This window comes from Denticeps clupeoides, chromosome 14 (assembly GCF_900700375.1).
Source record: "Denticeps clupeoides chromosome 14, fDenClu1.1, whole genome shotgun sequence".
Taxonomy (NCBI): Eukaryota; Metazoa; Chordata; class Actinopteri; order Clupeiformes; family Denticipitidae; genus Denticeps; species Denticeps clupeoides.
The window spans coordinates 20,794,085-20,818,846 of NC_041720.1; the positions used below are offsets into that span (position 1 = coordinate 20,794,085).

The following is a 24,762-nucleotide window of genomic DNA, read 5'->3' on the forward strand; positions in this document are numbered from 1 at the left end:
CACTGAGCACAGACTCAACACAGAGCACAGACACAACACTGAGCACAGACACATCAAGCACAGACACAACACTGAGCACAGACACATCAAGCACAGACTCAACACAGAGCACAGACTCAACACTGAGCACAGACACAACATCAAGCCCAGACGCAGCATCGTGTGCAGATGCAGTATTGAGCACAGATTCAGCATCCAGCACTGCGCATCAATAAGGACAGACACAATACTGAGCACAGACACATCAAGCACAGACGCAGCATGTTGCGCAGTCACAGCATCGAGCACCGACACATTAATAAGGACAATCACAACACTGAGCACAGACACAACATCAAGCACAAATGCAGCATTGAGCACAGCCGCAGCACTGTGCGCAGACGCATCAGTAAGGACAGACACAACCCAGAGCACAGACACAACACTGAGCACAGACACAAAATCAAGCACAGATGCAACACAGAGCACAACATTTACAGTTATTACATGTATCAATGTCTTTATACAGAGTGACATACAATCAGTAGTGACAGGTACAGTCCCTCCAGAGACCCCTCCAGGTAGTAAGTGTTAGTAAGTGGGATTTGAGTGGGTCTTTTGGTTAATAGGTGAGCGTGTTATCCACTTGGCTACGACCACTCTTGAGGACAATGAGGACAGACACAACACTAACATGACACAGTAAAAAGGTCTTGCAGTCTGGGGGAGAGGGCAGCTGTTTTGAAGCGATTCCTCGGTTTGATGTCTGTCATTGTCTGTTTGATGACTTCTTCTTCTGCTCTGTGTTGCACAACAAGAATTACTAAGACCTCTGACTGAAACTTCAGAATGAACCATTGTCAATAATGCAACCCTCTGTTTTTTCGTTTGTAATATAACATCAGTATAATACGGTATTATCACTTCAGATTAGCTCCAGCCTTTTCATCTCTGCCTTGGATTGTTCAGCTGTCTATTATATTCCTGATCTTGAGCAATACTATGAAGATTCTGCAGGTATTCTTGCATGTTTTCAGTGCATTATATTTTATATAAGTCATTACCTTTTATATGTGACCCCAGTGAACTTCAGTTTGTCTCTAAAACATTTTCAGCGTAGATGTAACCGATCATGAAAAAGGGAAATTTGACAGGTTTACAAAAAAGTGTAGTCACTCCTTCCAGTCTATAGAATGTTAAAACGAATACAACTGAATCTCATGTGACTCAGACAGTCATAATATATCAGCTCTCTTTCGTCATGTGTCACCTAGCCTGAGACTAATGTAGAAATGTTCTCCTTTACGTACATGGACAAACACTTATCTTGTCACGAATGTCATGGTAATTTTGTGTCACAAATAAAAAGAGGCCATGACTGAGGCAGGAGATGAATGATGGATGGCACTGAACACTGTCCCCATCTGTTGCTCTGGTGTGCATCAGTCAGGGCTGCATGACACTGCTGGCCTTCGCCTTGGAAGGGTGGATGAGATTGTCCCAGGTCACTGGTTGATGCATGGCCAAGGGAACCCCCGTGGGCTGAAAACGCTCCTGTATGGCACAGTAAGACACAGACACTCATGCACGGCACATACCAGGTCTTTAAGGGGAAACTGGAAAGAGGGGAACACCCCAGTGTGCATGATGGGACAAGCTGCCCTAGGGAGGGGACATGACAAGGGTTCCAAGGGAAGGGAAGGGAAGAACCGAGTGCACACTATGGAACTTGGACTTGGAGACACAGACACTGACCATAATGCTCAGGGGAAGGTGGGCAGAGTCGGCGTGGATCTCTGGTCTCTGAGGCTTTCACCGACAACAACGTTTATTTATACAATAGGGTAGTAGCCTAGTGGGTAACACACTCGCCTATGAACTAGAAGACCCAGGTTCAAATCCCACTTACTACCATTGTGTCCCTGAGCAAGACACTTAACCCTAAGTTGCTCCAGGGGGACTGTCCCCTGTAACTACTGATTGTAAGTCGCTCTGGATAAGGGCGTCTGGTAAATGCTGTAAATGTAAATGTCTCCATCGGCTTTGACAGGCCCTGCTGTTGAAACCTCCCAGACTTTGATCCTTTCTGCACACAATGATAAACTAATGGGGCAAAATGGAGCAGGTTGGTGTTGATTTGCTTTTAGTTATAAAACATGGTGTTGCTGGTACATTGTACAAAGTGGATGGACTAGTAATGGAAGCGGACTACTTCCCAGTTGTTCACCAGGGTCAGCCCTTGGCATAGGCAGTATAGGCAAATGTTAAGAGTCCATCCAGTGGGGTGGTAGAAAAAAACATTCCACTATTCTTAAAATTTGTTGGTATTAATATCAAAAGAACAAACCAATGTTAATTTACCTGCTTAGCAAAGCCTATAAAGTAGAAGTAATAATAATAACTAGAAACCAAAATTCCAAGAGAAATTTTGATGGGCCTGTCTGGGCATTGGTCACAGCCCTTTTACGTGAAATTGAAGAAAAAGAATAATAACCTCCCTTAGGATTTTCTTTTTACTTGTCCTATATATTATAATCTTTAAAAACACATATTTTTTCTCATTTGTAACTACACTGAAAGTTCTTAGACCATAAGTATAACATTGTTTTATCAAGTTTGTACTGTCCCTATACATTTCTGATAAAGCATGGCTGAACATTCTGTCACCTATAACAACGTCAGAATGTCAAGAAATCAACGCTGAAAAACAGCCCATCAGTACCTTTGCAGTTACCTGGCTATGCTCATATCTCCTTTATTATAAAGGGCTTTATTCAGCGAAAATGATTCTTTTTGTCATTGTGATACTCTACCGAACAGCACACGGTGACTGTGGTGTCCTCTGCATTTAACCATCACCTTAGTGAGCAGAGGGCGTCCAAAAAAAAGGGACCTCAGTTGCACCTTGACAGTTTGGGATTTGAACTCGCAACCCTTGGGCCACGGTGTTACGGTATGAATGGGATGTGGATATGGTATGGAGATGAAGAACGGGTACCCAGATTCCCTCAGAGGTATTACTCGAAGCCGTGACATTAGAGAAGTAGGTTTGTGAGTCATGTGTTCGCATCTTTTCCCTGCCCTGCGATGCTGACATTGTTGGATATATGGATTTGTATTGGTACTGGAATGCTTTTTCATACCCACTCATCCCAGAGTGAGATGATTCATTCTCACCCCATGAGATAATTGAACAGTTCTCTGAGCCAGTAGTGGGGTGGGATGGGTGAAGTGTACAGTGTGCTGCCGCTTGGCTGGTTCTTTGCAGACCTCCTGCTATCTTCATCATTGTGAACTGGGTGGTTTTACTCCCTGTCAGCGACTGTAGAAAAATCTCTCAGCAGAGAGAGGGAGACCTTGGACAATTTGAAATGTTTTTCAGAGATAAATTCCGAGATTAAGTCGGAATTGTGAAGTCATAATTCAGTGGACTAAATTGTTTGGGCTTTAATGAAAATAAATTCATGAAAATGATATGATAATCATGCAAAACAAAAAGGGCAGTTCACAACAGACTGCAAAAAGAAAGCGTTACCATGTCTATGCTGTGAAAGTTTTATAAAGTGCACACTTATGTGTGTGGTGTTGTAAATGAAAGGCAAAGGAAGCAGTCTAATGAAACAGTGAAAAGTAGTGAAAAGGCTTGGTGAGGTGAGTCATCTTCATGTTCTCAATAAAGAGAATACGCATACGGTGCACGGGAACACCCCTGAGCAAATCTCAATGTGAACACCATTTTACATAATTCAAAGTAGCCAATTGAACTCAGTTTATGGTTATGATTGTGACAATGCAAGATCCTGAAGGGATCGATTAAAACCTGGATGGACAGTGGAGAACCATCATCTCAGCATCAAACATGTGGTCAGAAAGCTGTTTGATGTTTGAACATTTAGTGAAATCCAGTGGTAAAAATGGGAATTCGAGCTCAAAGTTCTAGTTAATAGTGAAAGTCAAAGCATTTCAAGAATGAAAAGTTTGGGATTAAGCAGCCTTCAATTTCATAGAATGCATCAGTGATAAGTGATTACTTAGTAATGTCCTTTTTAACTGAATTTACATTTCAATGAATTGACATTTATGGAAAGGATTGGGTAATGTGTAGATTTAATTCAAAATATACATCATAACACATTCTGAGAAAATGCAATAAATGTTGCAGACTGATATGACCTTGGATTCCATGATGGTAAAGCTTGAGAAAGCAGGTAGCAGGTTGCAAGTTTTTGTTGGTGAATAATACTGAAATTAGTATAACGCCTTGGTTTTTGGACATTCTCTGTCGCTGACCACAGATCAGTGAAGATGAAATTGCAGGTGGAATTCCATTCTCACGTGCTTCACACTGCATGATATCACCAAAAGGGTCTCAGCCTGAGTCACCTCCGTTCATACGCAAAATGAAAAATAAATAGCCAAACGTTGATCCAGTCCTGACTAAGCGAGGGAAGTCCTGGGGTCGTTTGAGAGCAGTGGAAGTTGATGCGAGTTCCATGAGTGAAATCAAGAGTGGCCTCCTGTCAGATGTGGAACAGCCAGGCCCACAACGTAGCTTCACTGCATGGGCCAACCAGGGCTTTCCCCTCACTTGATGACACTATGGTTACATGTGTGCCATACTCACTATCCCCACCCACTGCAACCTATCTATTACGCTGATGTTACCTCACTTCCTGTTTGGTGATGCAAAATGTGATAGGGGCTTCATTCAGCGGCGCTTGCAAAAAAACGTGCATGCACGCAAGCTCACGTCTCCATGACACATGAAGTCAGGCCACACTTAGACCACACTAAAATTCTAAAAAAAAAATGATGCTAATACATTTTATTTTGGGGCACGATGAATTAAACCAACAGGACAATATGCAGTAAAGCGGTCAGTCTGCAGCGTTCGACCCCCGAGATGTTTCATGTAGGGTTTTTTCGGACCGGCTTCCTGTTTTTGTTACACGCCAAGCATGTTTGTGTGGGAAGCCACCGAATGCAAGGCCGGCCGCGGCATCTTACCTATGGCACCCCAGTCCGCTGATTCAGAGTGAGAAGAGGAACCGGCAACTTCCTGTCGAAAGTGAGTCGACACACACTCTCACACACACACTCACACTCTCACACACACATACATACTCGTCGTAGACGCCCCCGCTCGCTCGCGACCTGCGCACCTTTGTGACTCAGAGGCCACTGGAAAAGAAAGTCTTGAGTCACACTGCTGTGCTCCTGCTTTCCAGTGGCGCTGCGCGGTTTTCCTTTTCCTGATGGATTGGGGGTCAAATGTATATAAGTAGGTAAGTAGGTACCTGTGCATGCATCTTCAGGAGGACATCTCAGAGACCTGCTAGGGTGTGAAGATGAGCTTATCTCTGTCTTGTGTCCTTGCAGCTGCCCTCTTTGTCTTGGGACAGGCGGAGTTGAGTGAGAACGATCTTAAAATCATAGAAGTGCAGACGAATTTACGTCAGCTCAACAAATTCATTCAGGTAGATTACGGCTCCCTACGACGTCCCTGCTTCTCCAGTCTAAGTCGTAATTCACTCACATCTTGATTTTACTTATTGCAGCATGGAATGAAGCTGAACAATCCAGGCATTGACATCAAGGTGAGTCTCTTCAACGATGATTTAATAATACAATATTCATATGTTGGTTATTAAATCATGTTATATTACACATATTACACATTTCACGTGCAGCATATTTAATAACATTTTTTAAAAAAAGAAAAAATATTTGCATAGAAATTTCCAAGCTGAAGATTAAGAAAAGTAACATCAGAAAATGAACTTTTGGTTTTTGGTGTAGCACACTTTTCTGCAACTTTTGTGCATTTCAGCTCATTGGTAACTAGAGCACATTTAAGAGGAACGTGATGAGTAATTGAACTCAGTAGGCTCTGTGGTTGACCTGAGAGGCTTTTCACCATAATTGCACCGGCTGGCCTGTTCAGGAAACCTGTCGAACTTTCTATAACGTCTCTACATACATCTGCAGTCTTCATACGCGGCGGATATGATGCTTTCATTTCTTTCAAACATAGGGATGTTACATAAATGATGTCATTTTCCCCTTTTTTAGTTTGCAACAGTGATGGAAAAGAAATGATTTCCGTTGCTACGAGATTCTCATCAGATACGCTTTCCATGATCTGTTGTACGAAATGTCAGTGCCACTCTGGGGAATTTAGAAAGGGTTAAACATACATTCCCAAGCTGAACAACAGCAGAAATAATGACTTGTCACGCTTACAACTTTACCATTTCTGGCTTTTTAAGTGAAGGGGAAGTTTGTGTCTGACTGAATAGTCATCATGCTCCTAAAAAGTGATCCTTTCCGAAGATTAAATCACTAACGCTTGCTTTCACAATCATGAATTCTTTTTCCACAGGAGTGCTGCACCAAGTCCGTTTTGAACTGTTTCAGGACGCAGCTTCTCAAGGTTCACACCAGCAACGCAAGGCTGCAGAGCAAAGTGTGCAAAAGCCTCCAGAATCCACGCGTTGTGAGTAACTGAAATTCATATAAAGATCATTAAGATGCTTTTTTTGTTTTATTAAAACTGATTTTCTTCCTGCTTTAGGTGGAAAGGGTGAAAAAAGTGACTACATGCAACGAAGCAAAACTGGAGGTGTGTCTCCAATAAAAAATATATATATTATGTAACCAATTTAACCCAAATGTTGCCACAATAACAAGAAATGGATCTTTCTTCTGCAGAACCAGTGCCCATCGTGTCAATCATTCCCCGTAACAGACAGCAGAGAGTTCGTAGATAAGTTAAAAACACTACTTGAAAAGGTAAGTGTCTAGCAACGTTCTACATAGCAGTGTGTATGATGTGTGTGTGTGTGTGTGTGTGTGTAACCATCCTCTCCTTGTCTCAGGCTTACAGCAGTTGAGAGAAAGCAGCGACAGGACGGGAATGGAAGACACTACTCCACAAACACTCTGGAGAGCAACTCTGCATTAGGCTGGACTATTTATTGATTATTTATTCCTTTACAGAAATGTGTGTTTCAATTTGCCTGTAAGCTACAACAGTCCGAGGAACGTCTGAATTCTCTGTACGCATCAGCTCTTCAGTTGTCTCATAATGAGATTCCAGTGTGCACTTTCTATGCAAATGATGGAATTCCTTGAATTTCTGTGCTGTCTAATTAACTGTACAACATTATTTATTTATTAAAGGAATTTTTTATTTCACTTGTCTTCCCCAGAGAGTTGTTGCCTAGTAAAGCTGTTGCTCCCTCCAGACAATAAAGTTGATAGCAGGTTAATGTCATTTGGAAACAGAAAGAGAAGTGAAGATTTCAGATGTGTGGATGGACAAATGGCATAAAAAGCCAGAAGCAGTAGACCGTTCACAAGCAAAAACACAAAATTCCATGGGGTCTGTATCAGTTTGGGAGCCATATCCTTTGGAGTACACATTTGAGTACAAAATGGACAGCCAAGATGAGAGCTAGACCTCCTTCTACTCCTTGAACTACTCATCTGATGTCAGTTGAGCTTTTTTAATAATTTAATTAATTTAATTAATAACCAAACAATTCATTAAAAACCAAAAGACCAGCCAAATTTGAAATATTTCAGCAATTTACTGTTCTTGAGCAAAATAACTCAGACACTGGGGACACATGTGACATCGTATTTCTTGGTGCCAGTCCCAAGCCGGGGGAAGTGCAGCGTAAATCTTTCAGACCAGCTGACCTGCAGCTGAAGGGAGACAAGGACTGTTTGAACTTGTGACGTTGTGGTCTTCTGGTTTGTAGGCGAGAGCCTTAGCCACCAGGCTACGACCACCCCTTGGGAGACAGACATATAACAGTCCAGAGTGGAAAGTTCCTGAGAGTTCAGGTGTCTGATGGCCTGAGGAAAGAAGCTATTGCACAGTCTTCAGTATTCGGCAAGAGGGTGAAGAGTCCATGTGAATCATGTGTAGAGTCCTTCACAATGCTGGTGGAGTTCCTGATGAAGCATGTGTGATACATGTCTGTTATGGAGGGAAGCGAGACTCAGATGATCTTCTCAGCAGTCCTCACTAGCCGCTGTTCCCTCCGTTGCGCATCTGGTAGGGAAGGGTCACTGTCACAGGAAGAGGTTGTAGTCCTCTAGTTTGTGATGACCTGTATGCCCTGCCACATGCGCCTTGTGTCACCGCTGTCCTGGAACGTGTTGTGGATCTTCTGCCTGTGTCACGCTTGCTTCTGGTTTGACTTTTTTGTTATGGACGGTGTATGAGCGGTGCATGTGCTGGAATTAGCAGAACAGTGATGTGGTCTGACTGGCCAAGATGGGTACACACTGGCAACGTTAGTGTATACGAGATCCAGTGTGTTATCCTCTCTCGTGGCAACGTCTACATATGGATGGAATTTCGGCAGGACTGACTTGAGATTTGCATGGTTGAAATCTCCATCAGGGTCTGCAGATCAGCACACAGAGTGCATCCTTCACATTAGCGCTGGGCAGAATGTACATCTCACAGTAGCCAACTGCACCAGCGATGAGCAGTAGCGTAGTAGAGAAAAAGGTGAAATGGTGTCACAGTAAAAACCATTTGAGTACTGGACCCAAGGTTCCCTGCAGAAAATACTTTACAACTTCAACATAAAGCTCCCTCTAATCTAAAGTCTAGCTTAGAAGTAGTGCTGTTTAAGGTAAGGTATCAAGCTAGTGGTTAAGGAAGTAGGCCCATAATCAGAACATTGCGGGTTCAAATTCCAATCCCAAAATCCCAAAGCACCGTCCCCACACACTGCTCCCCGGGAAGCTGTCATGGGGCAAAACTGGTCAAGGATTGATACTTATGTACATGTGATTTCTACATGTGGTTTTTTATTTTTATTTCATTAAAACCTTTTCTCACGTTGTCATTATGGGATGTTGAATTTAATCTTTTTTAGAATAAGGCTGTAACATAAGAAAAGAGGTGCGCCATCTGATGGATGTGCTGTTTTTCTTGTCTTTTGGACAAGCCTTCAAATGAACATGACGGTTTTCTTTAATCGAAGTTTTATTTATTAAACCAATTTTCCAAGCAAGGGAAACCATCATAATAAAATCAAAATTGGTTTTCCAAGGTAGGAGGTTCTTCTCTACCACATCTCCAGGTAAGTGCAAGCAAGAGCTTTACAAGATACCCGTCTTTACCAGGAATCCATTCCTTTTTCCAGTTTCCCAAATAAAGTACCTCAAATGATTGAAATAATAAGTATTTGCATTTTCTTCAGTTGTGTCCACAATTCATCCAATTCATCTGTGTTTTATAGAACACTTCCCTCGATGCACCCTTTTCTCTCAAGGGAATATTCTGACTTTGAGACTGAGTGGTATGTTCCGGATATATATAGCTTTGAGCTTTCATGAAAGTGGATGGTGGAATGTGTCAAAATCTCAAGATTCTAAACCAACCCGAGACTCAATAGTAGTTCTTCCCAATTTATAAATGAATTGTTCTCACCACCCAGCCTCTACCAACACACTTTTCAACCACAGTTCAATATACAGAGGTCCAGGTAAAAATGTCCAATTCTATGCATATCTACAAAACACAAAACAACGGTCGGTGGAATAATGAGCTGAATCCTCTGTTTGAAGTGCAGTCAGCCTTATAGTAACATAGTGCTGCCCTCTGCTGGATGCTAGGTTGCACTTCAAAACATTGATACAATAACCTTTTTAGTTGTCCTGGGAAAAACATTTTACTAAAAAATGTTTCCTGTATCAGTTTCTGATGGATGGATGGATGGATGGATGGATGGATGGATGGATGGATGGATGGATGGATGGATGTTTGTATGTTGGGCAAGTTGGGCTGAACTATTAAATGAACTACTAGTTTGCAAAGTTTGCTGTTTTTATTATGCCAATTTGCATATACAATTTGCATATATGAAGAGAGATCAGATTAATTGCAAAGTCCCTCTTTGCTATGAAAATGAATTTAATCCCAAAAAAGCATTTCCACTGCATTTCAGTCCTGCCACAAAAGGACCTGCTGAGACAATTTCAGTGCTCCTCTCCTTAACACAGGTAAGAGTGTTGAGGAGCACAAGGCTGGAGATCATTCTGTCCTGCTGACTGAGTTAGAAAAGCAGACTCGATGCTTTAAAAGGAGGGTGATGCATGAAATCATTGTTCTTCCTCTGTAAACCATGGTTACCTGCTAATGAAACATGATGCAATGATGATGCATAAAAAGGCCTTTACAAGCGAGGATATTGCTGCTACTAAGATTGCACCTATATCAACCATTTATCAGATCATCAAAAACATCAAGGAGAGAGGTTCAAGTGTTGTGACGAAGCTTCAGGGTGCCAAAGACAGTCCAGCAAGCGGCAGGAACGTCTCCTAAAGACAGTGCAGCTTGCTCAGGATTGGCAGCAGGCAGGTGTGAGGGCATCTGCACCCACAGTGAGGTGAAGATTTTGTGAAGATGGCCTGGTGTCAAGAAGGGCAGCAAAGAAGCCACTTCTCTCCAAGAAAAACATGAAGGACAGACTGATGTTCTGTAAAAAGTACAGGGATTGTTCTGCTCAGGTCTGGGGGTAAAGTCATTTTCTCTGATGAAGCCCCTTTCCGATTGTTTGGGGCATCTGGAAAAATGACTGTCTGGAGAAGTAAAGGTGACGCCACCATCAGTCTCGTGCCAACAGTAAAGCATCCTGAGACCATTCATGTGTGGGGCTGCTTCTCATCCAAGAGAGTGGGCACAATTTTATCCCCAGAACACAGCCATGAATAAAGAATGGTACAAAAATATCCTCCAACAGCAACTTCTCCCAACCACCCAAGAACAGTTTGGTGAAGAACAATGCCTTTTCCAGCAAGTGCAAACTAAGTGGCTTGTGGAACAAACATTTTGGGTCCATGGCCTGGAATCTCCTCGGACTTTAATCCAATTGAGAACTTGTGGTCCATACTTAAGTTTAATTGACAATTACAATTACAATCAATAAAAGGCTTTGAAACATATGCTTTGTGAAAACTAGTATTTGTGTCATTCTCAAAACGTTTGGCCTCAACTGTACAGTTACGGGTCCCCACCCTGATGGACCAGCTGTGACCCTGAGTAACAGGACTAAGCGGTTACGATGGTTAAGTCAGAATAAGAAGAATGTGCCAGCCTCTGGACTGCTGGATCAATTCATTAGCTGCTAAAAAGCAAGAGTGCACCATTTCCTGATTTTTTTTATTTATTTTTTAAAAAGTGGTTACCCACAATGCTCTTCTTGGTTTTCACACATGGCAGGTGCTGAAGATTTTGTGTGTCTGGATTTTTTTTTTCTACTTGGGGATTTTCAGCACATTCAACAATTTCACTAAACACTTTTACAACAAGATGCTTAAATGCTGAACCTTGCAGAAGAGAAGCATTTGTTAAATGTCATTCATTTTGCTCTAAAAGTGAGAAAATAACCTTTTAAATAAATGCTGTAATGGATTACCCCCCCAAATGAAAGTATTACTATGAATTTTACCTGACACTATGGTTTGGTGAACTACAGTGAGATGAACTGTATTTCTACTCATCTCCATACTCCAGGATCTTGAGACACCTTTCAGTGACAGCCTGCTATGTTTGTTTCTTGGGGTGCTCTGCATTTGCTATTTCCCAGACACTACTGATTGTGTGTGCTGTAATTATAACACTGCGCTGTGTACCTCTAGATGTCCAAGCACGGACCTTTATAGTGATGCTTGGTGCCACCGTGAGAGCAAAATGCGCGCACGACGTAGGATGTGGGTTTATATAATCACTATTAGTGATCACAAGAACATTCTAGTTAATTACGATGATCAACCTTGGACATATTTACTCAATCATAGATGTCAGAATTTTGCACAAGAACTGTGCCTAGCTTTTCCTATATGTTAATGCTCAGTGGGCAACCAATCCTTAATTTGACTGGTAGACTAGAGCTTGAATATTTTGAGCATTTTTACATTCACAGTGTGAAGTAACAGACCCACAATTCAGTTAGCCGTTACAAGACGTCACCGTGTTGATGCCTCCACCGTGTGGGGACAGCTGAATTTGCCTGGGAAGGTAAAGATTTTCAGAAGTCATGCTGACTGTTGCTTCAGGAGACACAGTGTTTGGTATAGCTGTGTTTCAGTCACATGATTATAGAGTAAAAACAGTTGTCTAGACAGCAATACAGGCAATTAACAGGGTGTGTATGTATGCCATATTATTAAATAAGAATGACATTCTGTTCTTTGCTCAAGTAGTTTTTCAAAAATGGGGAGATTGGGCAAAATATAATTAAAATTACACCTTATTACACCTCGCACTGCACCTCGTATACTCCGAGCCTCCAGTACTGCTCGCCTGGTCCCTCCATCTCTGAAGGTAAAAGGAAGACGCTCATCTAGACTCTTCTCCGTCTTGGCCCCTCGGTGGTGGAATGAACTTCCATCTCAGTCACTGAGCACCTTCACACGGCAGCTCAAGACCTTCCTCTTTAGAGAAGATTTAGATTAAATTGTAATCTTCTTATTGTCGAACTTGTGTACAGAAACTACAACAGAGTGAATAAAAAGATTGTATTCATAGTTGGGGTCCTAGTGAACCAGAACTGATCACTTCATCCATGGTAACACATGGAAGCACGTTGTAAGTCGCTCTGGATAAGGGCGTCTGCCAAATGCCGTAAATGTAAATGAAAATGTAAAATATGGGTTCCACATACAGTGGGGGCAAAAAAGTATTTAGTCAGCCACCAATTGTGCAGGTTCTCCCACTTAAAAAGTAATTTTCATCATAGGTAAACCTCAACTATGAGAGACAAAATGAAAAAAAAATCCAGAAAATCACATCCTTTTTTAAAGAATTTATTTGCAAATTATGGTGGGAAATTAGTATTTGGTCACTAAAAAACAAGCAATATTTCTGACTCTCACAGACCTATAACTTGTTCTGTAAAAGGCTCCTCTGTCCTGCACTCATTAACTGTTTTAATAGCACCTGTTTGAACTCATTAATGAAGTGATTGTGATTGTCACACGTGATACACAGCAGCACAGCACACAGTGCACACAGTGAAATTTGTCCTCTGCATTTAACCCATCACCCTGAGTTAGCAGTGGGCAGCCATGACAGGCGTCCGGGGAGCAGTGTGTGGGGACGGTGCTTTGCTCAGTGGCACCTCAGTGGTAACTTGGCAGATCGGGATTCGAACCAGCAACCTTCTGATTACGGGGCACACTCCAAGCTCCACTATGGCCAAGACCAAAGAGCCATGTAAGGACACCAGACCTACACAAGGCTGGGAAGACTGAATCTGCAATAGGTAAGCAGCTTGGTGTGAAGAAATCAACTGTGGGAGCAATTATTAGAAAATGGAAGACGTACAAGACCACTGTTAATCTCCCTCGATCTGGGGCTCCACGGAAGATCTCACCCCGTGGGGTCAAAAAGATTACAAGAACGGTGATCAAAAATCCCAGAACCACACGGGGGGACCTAGTGAATGACTTGCAGAGAGCTGGGACCAAAGTAACAAAGGCTATCATCAGTAACACACTACGCCGCCAGGGACTCAAATCCTGCAGTGCCAGACGTGTTCCCCTGCTTAAGCCAGTACATGTCCGGGCCCGTCTGAAGTTTACTAGAGAGCATCTGGATGATCCAGAAGAGGACTGGGGGAATGTCATATGGTCCGATGAAACCAAAATAGAACTTTTTGGTAAAAACTCGACTTACATTTACATTTACAGCATTTATCAGATGGCCTTATCCAGAGCGACTTACAGTCAGTTGTTGCAGGGACAGTCCCCCTGGAGCAACTTAGGGTTAAGTGTCTTGCTCAGGGACACAATGGTAGTAAGTGGGGTTTGAACCTGGGTCTCCTGGTTCATAGGCGAGTGTGTTACCCACTAGGCTACTACCAAAGAACACCATACCTACTGCGAAGTATGGGGGTGGAAACATCATGCTTTGGGGGTATTTTTCTGCAAAGGGACCCGGACGACTGATCCATGTAAAGGAAAGAATGAATGGGGCCATGTATCGTGAGATTTGGAGTGAAAACCTCCTTCCATCATCAAGGGCATTGAAGATGAAACGTGGCTGGGTCTTTCAGCATGACAATGATCCCAAACACACCGCCCGGGCAATGAAGGAGTGGCTTCGTAAGAAGCATTTCAAGGTTCTGGAGTGGCCTAGCCAGTCTCCAGATCTCAACCCCATAGAAAATCTTTGGAGGGAGTTGAAAGTCCGTGTTACCCAGCAACAGCCCCAAAACATCACTGCTCTAGAGGAGATCTGCATGGAAGAATGGGCCAAAATACCAGCAACAGTGTGTGAAAACCTTGTGCACACTTTTGACCTCCGTCATTGCCAACAAAGGGTATATAACAAAGTTTTGAGATGAACTTTTGTTAGTGACCAAATACTAATTTCCCACCATAATTTGCAAATAAATTCTTTAAACATCAGAGGATGTGATTTTTCTCATGTTGTCTCTGATAGTTGAGGTTTACGTATGATGAAAATTACAGGCCTCTCTCATCTTTTTAAGTGGGAGAACCTGCACAATTGGTGGCTGACTGTATTCCACAGATTCAACCTGTGTCCTTGACCCACTACCTGCTAAAATACTCAAGCAGCTGTTATCATAACTTTAGGTGAATCACTTTTGAGGTTAAAGGTCCCCTATTATGAAAATTTCACTTTGTGATATGATTTAACTTAAAACTTAACTTAGTTCCCCTGGCCTGTCTATGGTCCTGCAATGTCTAGAAATGACGATAGGTGTAAAGAGGGCATGAACCATTCTGTTTCGCAGCGGCTCAGACGGTCTGATCTGGAATTTGTCCCCTTATGTCGTCTCTCCTTTCTCATGCTTTGTCTGTCTAGAGAACCCCTCCCCTATTAGTACCGTCATGCGAGCGGGTTCATTTTATTTATTCGGGAAAAATGCCAACACTACTTCATGTCAGCGGCAAACATTGTGGTTGGTGAATGGTTGATGGCGTCATATCCGTGAATGCAACCTCACTTCTCCCGCCTCTCCCCTCCTCATTAGCATTTAAAGCTACAGATACCCAAACGGCGTGTCCTTGGGAAGTCTCATTAGGGCACTGGCTCAAAGTTGCTGAAATTCTGCAACAAGGTTGAATTTTGGAAAGAGACTTCAGATACAGTATTAGGTGGCCACTAAGACCGATATAAAAGCCTTAATCCTGGAGTTTTAGCAAATTACAAACCTTCCATATATGTCCAAAATCCTCGAAATGGTGGTAGCACAACAACTTTTTTGTAATTTGTGCTTTTTGAACCCATATTAAATATTTGAAAATTTTCAGTCTGGCTTTAGACAAAACAGTACAGAATCTGCCTTACTGAAAGTATTAAATGACCTTCGCCTATCTTCTGACCAGGACCTAATAGTTCTCTTAGACACCAAAAGTGCAGCTTTTGACAAGTGAGACCATAACATTCTATTAAATTGGCTTGAAAATTTTATTGGAATATATTGGAAAAAACATCTAAACTGGACTACTGTAACGCTCTGTTTTCTGGTTGCCCTGCTGTTTCCCTGAATAAGATCCAAGTTGTTAAAAACAGCCAAGATGGTATAAACACATTATACCAATATGTCTTCTCTGCATTGGCTTCCAGTTAAGTATCGTATTGACCAAGATTTTGACTACTTCTCACCTATAACGCTTTGCATGGTGATGCTCCAGAATATCTTTTGTCTCTCATAACCCACCACGATCCCTTCATTGTCTGGGTGAGGACCTATCTGCAGTCCCAGAGGAAACACCTGCCTGCTGAACATTTGCCTACAGAGCACCAAATCTTTGGAACAACCTTCCAAGGAATATTTGGGAGTCAGTCACAGTTTCAATATGTAAACCTTGACTAAATACCTACTTACACAGTCAAGCTTTTACCGACACTCTACTCACCATTAGTAATGCTGCAGTAGTTAGTGCCGCCAGAAATGTTTAGTCCTCAGCTCACTTACTATCATTCTAGCCAACTTAATTCTAACACAGACTTCTCTTTTCTTTATCACTCACCATCCATCTCTCCTGGAGAGCATCCTAGTGTGGTGCGATCACATGACATCCATGGATTATATACAACCTCAATATTATATCCTAATACACAACTGGACTGCAATAACCTCTATATGTCATATTTCCTGGATAAAACTCACTGGACATCCCAGGGTAAACCAGAGGAGGATGGGATGGAGTTTTCACTGTTGCCTCTGACTGGCTTACCAGGGGCCTTTAGCACTGTTCTAATGTGAGGAGCTTTGTGACTATGTACGTTGTAAAAAGCTGTATAAAATAAGATTGATTGATTGATTGATTGACATATTCGTGAATCTGAACTGGGTGGAAAATTTGGATTCCGAAATTAAACCAAAGCACTAGGCAGACCTGGCAGCATAGAAATGAAACGTCCTGTGTGTGCGTCAGCTTGAAGTTTCTGGTGACAGGTGTCACTCCGTGGTTTTGTGAGGCCTGTGTGGTTTGAGTTCAGAGTGGATTGTTGTGACAGGGATTCCCCACACTGCACTGAGCAGAATTCCCACTGAGAGTCATATGCCCACAGCAGCATGGCCTCCAGACAATCTGTCTCTACATCCCACCTCCTGAGTTACAAATCCAAGTGTCACTTGGCTATGGTGAAACCACTGATCAATTATTCCGCTTTCCATAACCTCCGAACTCCGAAAAATGTGCACCTGCCACGTGAAAATGGCACAAGACCAACCACAATCAGATCGCGTTTCCTACCAACACACTGACGCAAGTGTGTGGGTGACCCTGCAGAGGGGTCAACCCAGAAAATCCATCTACGTTAAGTATGTATGAATCACACTGACTGGCCAAAGTACATTTTTTATGCATTTTGTGAATTGAATCGTACACATAGATGAATTGCACTATAATCCAGTCAAGGTAATGCAGGGTGAGCTGTAGTCTCAGGCCTGTTCATATAACTATAAAGTACCACAAACAATGAAACAAGTGACCAGATATTTGAAGAGATGAGTCTGAGTGACATCACTGTGTCACTTACAGGATTCACATGGTTTAAATAATTTATTCTGCAGCTACAGATGTGATGTTATGATAAGCAATTATCAGCAATTATACATTTACCTAACTGATAACCAACAGCCAGATGCATTTTAGTACACTTAAACTAAGCATATCCACATTATAAACTGAGGTTTATCATAGTTTTAGTTTTACAAGGGGCTCGATTTTTCAGGCGGTAATCTCAGTCAACAAAAGAGCATAAAAGAGCATGAAATCTTGCTTAAAGTAGTAAAACTTAACTTGACTTCACTGATCTAGTGCCTAATATCCCAAGTGCATGGACAGATGGCTTTTGAGAAGCTTTGTGTTTGCAGAAGATCTCTCAAGCAAAAAGCTCAAACAAATCTTGCAACCTATAGAGCTTCTCTGGGATCCATTTAAGTAGGACAAGTTGGATTTAGATAAAAGTGACAGTAAGACAATCAAGGACACATTTTGTTGTGTGCACCATGTGCTGTGCTACAGTGTATGACAATCACTTCACTTTCACTTCATGTGCTTTTATCCATTACATCCATTAAACACTTGCTTCAGGTTTTAATTTAAAATACCATAGAATTTTATGTGCTTGACTGAGTTCTGTTGACTGAGCTGCTTTTTATCTAAAAAAAAGTTAAATAGTAAAGACTTATTTTCAAATGGATTTTTCCCAACATTATCCTCCCATAACAAGGAAAACCCTCCCAGAGTATTAAACTGAAACTGAGCTTTAGTTTTTTTTCTCTTTTGCTACGTCAAGCTAGATATCATTTTTTACCGAAGTCCATTAAATAATGACCTCTCAGAAATGCTCCACAATGCATCTGTAGGTACCTTTCAAACCAGTGGAAAATGAATGGTGGGAGGTTCCAAGACGTGGACTAAGGCGTAAACTGCATTTGGGTTTGTGGTTGGTATTTGTGACTCAGTGCTTTAGGAAAGCACTTTTCTAGGATCACTTCACAGTATCACAAGTATCACGAGGTATCAACCCTTTTCAACCCAAGCCAACCAAGTAAAGAATATCAAAGCCAAGACAAAAAAGTAAAGGCTCTACTCGGATGATCAAAATGTTGACCACGACTTCACTTGACCTTGACGAAACAGTGGTCAGAGCAATTATTACATGTGGCCATTGCATGTGCCAGGCCTCAGGAGTAGAGAAACGAGATCTGCAGCAGAAGGGGGAAACCCAGTGTCACAGCGGTGCCATCAGCCCCAATGCCACCACAAGCCGGGCCCACTCATTATCCTGTCCATCGCAAAAGGCCACTTTCACTGCTTTACACCCCGACTGAGGGTTTTTTTCCACCAATCCCATGGAAATACAGCCGCTGCCACACCTTATCTTCCTACACCTTCAGGCTCCGTTCACCGTTTGCAGAAAGCAGATCTGCGGTTTGAGGGAAGATTAAGATCTCGGTTAATTATAACACCAATGCTGTATGTAGTCTGTAGAAAGAAAAATACTGATTTAAACCTGTTATTGTTATGCTCACAATACTGTTTGATATCGCTTGATGTTACTGAACACATTCTGTAATTCCTATAAAGACGGTATGTAGTTATCATATTAGCCATGAGATATATATACAGTACAGGGCAAAAATTTGGACACCTTCTCATTCAACGTGTTTTCTTTATTTTCATGACCATTTACGTTGGTAGATTCTCACTGAAGGCATCAAAACTATGAATGAACACATGTGGAGTTCTGTACTTAACAAAAAGTGGAGACCTGACCTCCACAGTCACTGGACCTGAACCCAGTCCAGATGGTTTGGGGTGAGCTGGACCAACAAGTGCTAAACACCTCTGGGAACTCCTTCAAGACTGTTGGAGAAGCATTTCAGGTGACGACCTCTTGAAGCTCATCGAGAGAATGCCAAGAGTGTACAAAGCAGTAATCAGAGCAAAGAAACTAGAATATAAAACATGTTTTCACTTATTTCACCTTTTTTTGTTAAGTACAGAACTCCACATGTGTTCATTCATAGTTTTGATGCCTTCAGTGAGAATCTACCAACGTAAATGGTCATGAAGATAAAGAAAACACTTTGAATGAGAATGTGTCCAGACTTTTGGCCTGTACTGTGTGTGTGTTTGTGTGTGTGTGTGTGTGTATTTTCTTGGTGTAGCACAAATCAGATCATGAATTTCAAGTTTGTTGAAGGTTATTGTTTTCTGTAATTAATTGAATTATAAAGCGATATCAATATTGTATAATCTTGATCACTTAGTTTTAAATCCAAAATCGTGCTCCATTTAAGCTCAGTTTGCATATGGTAAAAACAATTCTGGTAGCTTCTCTGTGCCAGCACAAAAAGGGTTAAACAGCGCTGACTGGTCCAGAACCTGGTCATCATCACTGCCTAGGGTCAAGTGAATTTAACATTGATGTTGTTCAGAAAAAGACTATATAAAACCGACCCATTCAAACTCAACTGAAATTCTGCCTGTAAGGACAAAACAGATGAGAAAGGTAAAGAGGTAAACATGCAGTGAAACACGTGGATTTTTTACAGTATAGAACAAAAGTGAAGACACAAGACTTCACAAGACACAACACTCGTGAGGTTATGTAATAAACAAACTATAAACCAGGCAATAAGTTCAAGAATTGCACTTCTCCAAATCAGGAAGCTTTGGCTGTGATTGCAGCATTTTACACTCTTCTCTCCACCAACTGAAGTTGGACAGCGGGGACGGTTTCCAACAGTCCTGAAGGTTCTTATCATTCATTCATTCATAATGAGCATCTCATCAGGCTGCTTTTGCTGATGATAATAGGTATGATGAAGGTAAAAAGAGGCGATTCCTCCGACACACTTCACTTTCTCCTGATACAGCAAATACTAAATATTTTTCTTGAATTGGATACTCCCAAATTGCTCCATTTTAGTCTTCATAACCACCACAGAGTAATCGGAAATGTGCCAAGCCTCAGATCGTGACAGTAACTCCCCCCCAAGGCGAGGAAGGAGAACTACTGACAAATTCACCTCGAAATTAAGCGCTAGATGGTTAAAGCTTAGATGCAATTGGGTGTTCCAACAGGACTAAGTAGGTTAATAACACGATTGGAACTGCCTTCACAAAGCCTATCTGAGCACTATTCATGGACTATGCAAAGAATAGCTGTCAAATATCAAGTCAGAATGATGCCAGGAGTACACTGACGGGTTTTTTATACAGAAAAGCCAGATAGTAAAGGAGCACATCAGTGATGACGCACATCAAGGGAGCAGGGTATTAACCTGAGTGTGAAGGCAGTAGAAAGCAATATCGAGCAAGATAGTAATAATAATAAGATTATGCAAAATAATATAATCTAATAGTCTAGGGGCAGTGGTGGCCTAGTGGTTAAGGAAGCGCCCCCGTAATCAGAAGGTTGCCGAATCCCGATATGCCAAGGTGCCACTGAGTAAAGCACGTCCCCACACACTGCTCCCCGGGCGCCTGTCATGGCTGCTCACTGCTCACCAAGGGTGATGGGATAAATGCAGAGGACAAATTTCAATGTGTGAAGTGAAGTGGCTCAACCAGAAAAGTATGAGCACGTTTCTGAGTTAAGAGCTATAGCAACGGCTTTCACCACTGGTTCAATAAACCCCTGGTACGATGAACGACACCAAACTGCAAAATGTACGCATCACAAATGAAAACGGACTACTCCTATATCAAGGTTAACAATGTCAGAAAAATTAATTGCATGGTGATGATTTGGTGATGAAAATGTGTGCTAAATAAATCGATTTGATTTTCTTCTCAGATGTACATATATTTTAAAATCCCAACACATATAAAACTTATTTTTTAGTTTGTAAGACACGTGAACATTGTGTGCACAATGTGTCACAATTTTGTCAGTGTATTAAGCATAAGATAATATTCCACAGGCTCTTTTTCAATTATTCCTGTAGAAGAAAGCTGATTGGTTAAGGTTTGAGAGATCAGTCTTCACATATTTTGGTTACCGCCTTTGGTACAACTGATGCTTGTAGGTAGTAAAAAAGGACAAAAAAATTACATAATCTTAATTCTGATGATTTTTTAAATGAAATGTGCGAAAGACAGTCATATATTTACATCAAATATATGAGGTTATAGCAAACTCTATGAGGGCCTGTCATATTTTAATGTGCTGACAGTTGTCCTCTTTTGCAGAGTAGTAAACAATCTGCACCCAGGTTCATGAGGGATTTTCTACACCACATCATAGCCTCTCTACAAAAAAAGTAGGGGGTGTGACAGAGAGAGAGAGAAAAAAATCCCAAGAGTCATAAGAGGGAAAAAAAACCAACCAGCTGTATGCATTTGGGTAATATCTGAACCACAGCCCACCCATTAATTTTCCACATAGGAGGCAACATAAAAGGCAGCCCTAAATGAAGCAATCAAACCCGACACATCTCTCAGACTTTCTGGACCCAAGACACTTCTGCAGAGCCACCATGCAAATGTCCTGCTGGGCACCACTGATCCTCTGCCTCTGCCACTGCCTCAGTGGAGCTCCTACCTACAACGGATGGCTCAGAGAGCTGAATGAGAGGATGGACTACATTAAGACCATGATATGTGTAAGTACTCCTATATACCATGACCATTCTAATCTGTTCTTAAATGAATCATTAATCATTCTTACCCCACTTCAGGAAGAGAACCAAGATGCTACATTCAAAACCTTCTCGAATACAGACTTAGTAAGTACAATTCGGGGATACTTTTAGTCCAGATGTTTTGTGCTCTGATCCCAGGCCATGTTAACAGGCCTCTCATTATGATGCATCTCTCCCCTCTCAGATGAATGCTGCCAACGTTACCAGAGCACTCTGGTGCGCGACGGACGAACTGACGGTCGTCCAGGAAACCTGTAAAAATGACGAGTCTGATATTATCGATATAGAGTACATTAGAAGTCTGACCACAACGTTCTTGATAAACGTAAGTCATACAGCTCATGAGTTTTATCTTGTGCTGCAGTGTCACCTCAGGTTGTCAATGACAAGCAGCAGAAAGCTGATTGATTTTGTCGTAATGGTCACGCTTTCTTCTCGCTTCTGTGTTGTAGGAGACCCGTCCTACAGATGTCGTCTGTGAGGCGGAACGGCAAACTGTGACAGAATTCATGAAGAACCTGGAAACTCTGAAACAAGTTAAACTTCTCTCAAAGAAATAATTCCAACAATGATATGAAACTGATTTATTTATTCATCTATCATGGCTCGATACGATGAGGTACGAATGTAATTGTTTTGAAATGAGTTTGACTGACTTGAGGCAAGTTTATGGGATATTAAGGCCACAAAGTAATGTGAAAGTTCTCATTATCTGACAAAAGCACTAGAATGTTGAAGTATATAAGCTTCTAACTTATTTTATTTATAGCTAATTTATATATTTATCGTATTTATGATTGTATGGATTGTTTCTGACAAATAAATGAGTCTCTTTTATAACAAGGACGTTCATTTCCTTTTATTGTTTTGTGATGAGCAGGTATCCAGGACAAGAGCCTTTATTAATTATTAATGATGCTGATTTGTATCGCAGTGGACAGAATATTACATTAAGGGGGAATTTCCCATGACCGTGCAGCTCTGACAAAGCTCAAGTAGGAAACATTTCTCCAGCTCACCCACGCATATTAATAATTAGAGCTTCTTACTGTAGGTGTTCCACAACACAACAAGAGGTCCTTAGAGAGTGGAGACAGGGGAAAAACCCCATAGAACATAGTTTAAAACCCTTTTATGCCAGTGACCCATTTCAGAGGTTCAGAAAGAGCAATGGTTCACCTGTTCAAGCGCAATAGCTACTTAAATATTCTGAATGAACAATACAGATGACCTGATTTAGACACTACGCATCAACAGGAAGTGATTTGGACGAAGGACAGAAAGGCAATACATACTGGTACAAGCTGACATTCAGAACGCATGAAGACGGCTCATCAAGTTGGTCTACAACTTCTCTCATTTCCATGTCACTATTTACCGTGTCAACAACCTGACTGTCACTTGAGAAGAGGTACATATAATAAGCAACAACAAAAAAAAAGACAGAACAATGAAGCAGCACCCGCAATACAAATAAATGAAGGTTCAGAAGATTTACAACAAAAAAAACATCTGAAGTGAGAAAAAATACACGGATACACTCATACATACATAGAGGAGCAGGACAGGCCTGTCAGGTGTTTCTTTCCATTGTTTTCACGTAGCAGCAGGTCCCGGTCTGTCTAACACTAATTCGTAGAGATAAAAATAAAAAAATACAGATCAGCATTACCTACAACAGGAAACCAACAGACTTCCTGTGTGTTTGTAGTAACAGGGCATGCAGAAAGCCACAGTGTTCACACTGCAGAGTGGGACTGGGCCATCAAAAAGACTCCCAAGAGTCCAAAAACATGTCAGATCAGGCTCCAAACTACTAATCTGGGCCCTTATCGTACCCACGGCCAATTCCCTAAACCCATCGATCTATGTCAACTGATGCCAAAGGACAATCAGGAGCTGCAGGAATGATGGTAAGCAAGAAACCCCTTTTAGGCCCAACCGCGTGAAGTTATAATAGGCATGTTGCGTAGACAGCATCACATCATGCATTTCTTTTGGATTTTAAGAAATAGAATGCGGATGAGAAGAAATGACTGGTTCTGTATGTCTTGGAGAGCATGAAGTCCCCTCCCAACCCTTATTGTTGGTGTTTAATTAAGAACATTTATTTTTATGATCTGTGCTCTAAGTGTTGAAGAAGGTGTTAAAGCAGAAAATGCAGACCTATTAGATGGCAAACTGGCTTCTACTTACAAATAGACTTACAGCCTCTTTAATCTCAATCAATCAATAATGTCCAGAATGTTGGCAAATATTCTCCTTCCAATCAAGACTTTATCAAAGTTTCCTTCTGAAAGTATAAAGCTTTTATTAAGGATCAATCAAGAAATTGTAAAGCCTGCATTTTACTATTTTTGACCAGTGTTTCGAATCGCAGATTCTTCGTTCCTCTGCTTTGAGTTTTTGGTCACGTGTGTTTGCTGGAGAGACAAATACATTTCAGGTAAAATGTTGGAAAACTGGGAAATGTGGAGCCCTCACGTGCAGTAACCACAATCTACAAAGAAAAGAAGATGTCTAAGATGTGTTGCTGCCTCTGGCACTGGATGCCGTGACTGTGCGCAAGGAATCATAAAACCGGAAGACTACCAAGAGATAACGGGGCGCAGCGTAGGGCCCAGTGTCAGAAAGCTGGCTCTGCGTCAGGTCATGCAACCAAATGTTACACTACTCGCAATTTAGGGATATTCTTACTTGAGTGCTTTTTTCTCTTTGCTTTGAATTTTAATAAGTAAAAGTTCCCTTTTATATTACTAATAATGTATGAGAAGAAACACAATTTTCATTAGTTTAATATTTATTACCCCCAAAAATGTAGACAATAACAGGGATAGCCCCAAATAACCAAAATAGGCAATGTCAGTAGCGGGTGTTTCCACCATCCACCAGCAACGTCTCATGCTCTTCACCAGCCTCATGAAGTTGTTCTGAGGCACTGCGTTCCACTCTTCCACGAGTGCTACACGCAGTTGTACCAGGTCAGGTGGGGGTGCGGTAAACCTGCATGACGATGTCTGGGTGCACAGGTCCTCAGGTCCTGGTCATCATTGCGGTCTGTCACTCGGGGGGCTCCACTCCTGGGTCTGTCAGGAACTCTGCCAGTAGATCTGTG

The 24,762-nt window shown here is 41.7% G+C and overlaps 2 long non-coding RNA genes across 2 annotated transcripts; one reads left to right on the forward strand and one right to left on the reverse strand.

The window, feature by feature from the left end:
- Positions 1–150: 150 nt before the first annotated feature.
- On the reverse strand, positions 151–23,286 carry LOC114763348 (uncharacterized). Its single transcript, XR_003742336.1, has 3 exons — positions 23,199–23,286; positions 5,277–5,402; positions 151–1,533 (listed from the first exon to the last, which is right to left on the reverse strand). It is a non-coding gene; the product is annotated as an uncharacterized LOC114763348 (long non-coding RNA).
- Positions 6,589–7,011, forward strand: LOC114763349 (uncharacterized). Its single transcript, XR_003742337.1, has 3 exons — positions 6,589–6,601; positions 6,691–6,771; positions 6,858–7,011. It is a non-coding gene; the product is annotated as an uncharacterized LOC114763349 (long non-coding RNA).
- Positions 23,287–24,762: the final 1,476 nt, after the last annotated feature.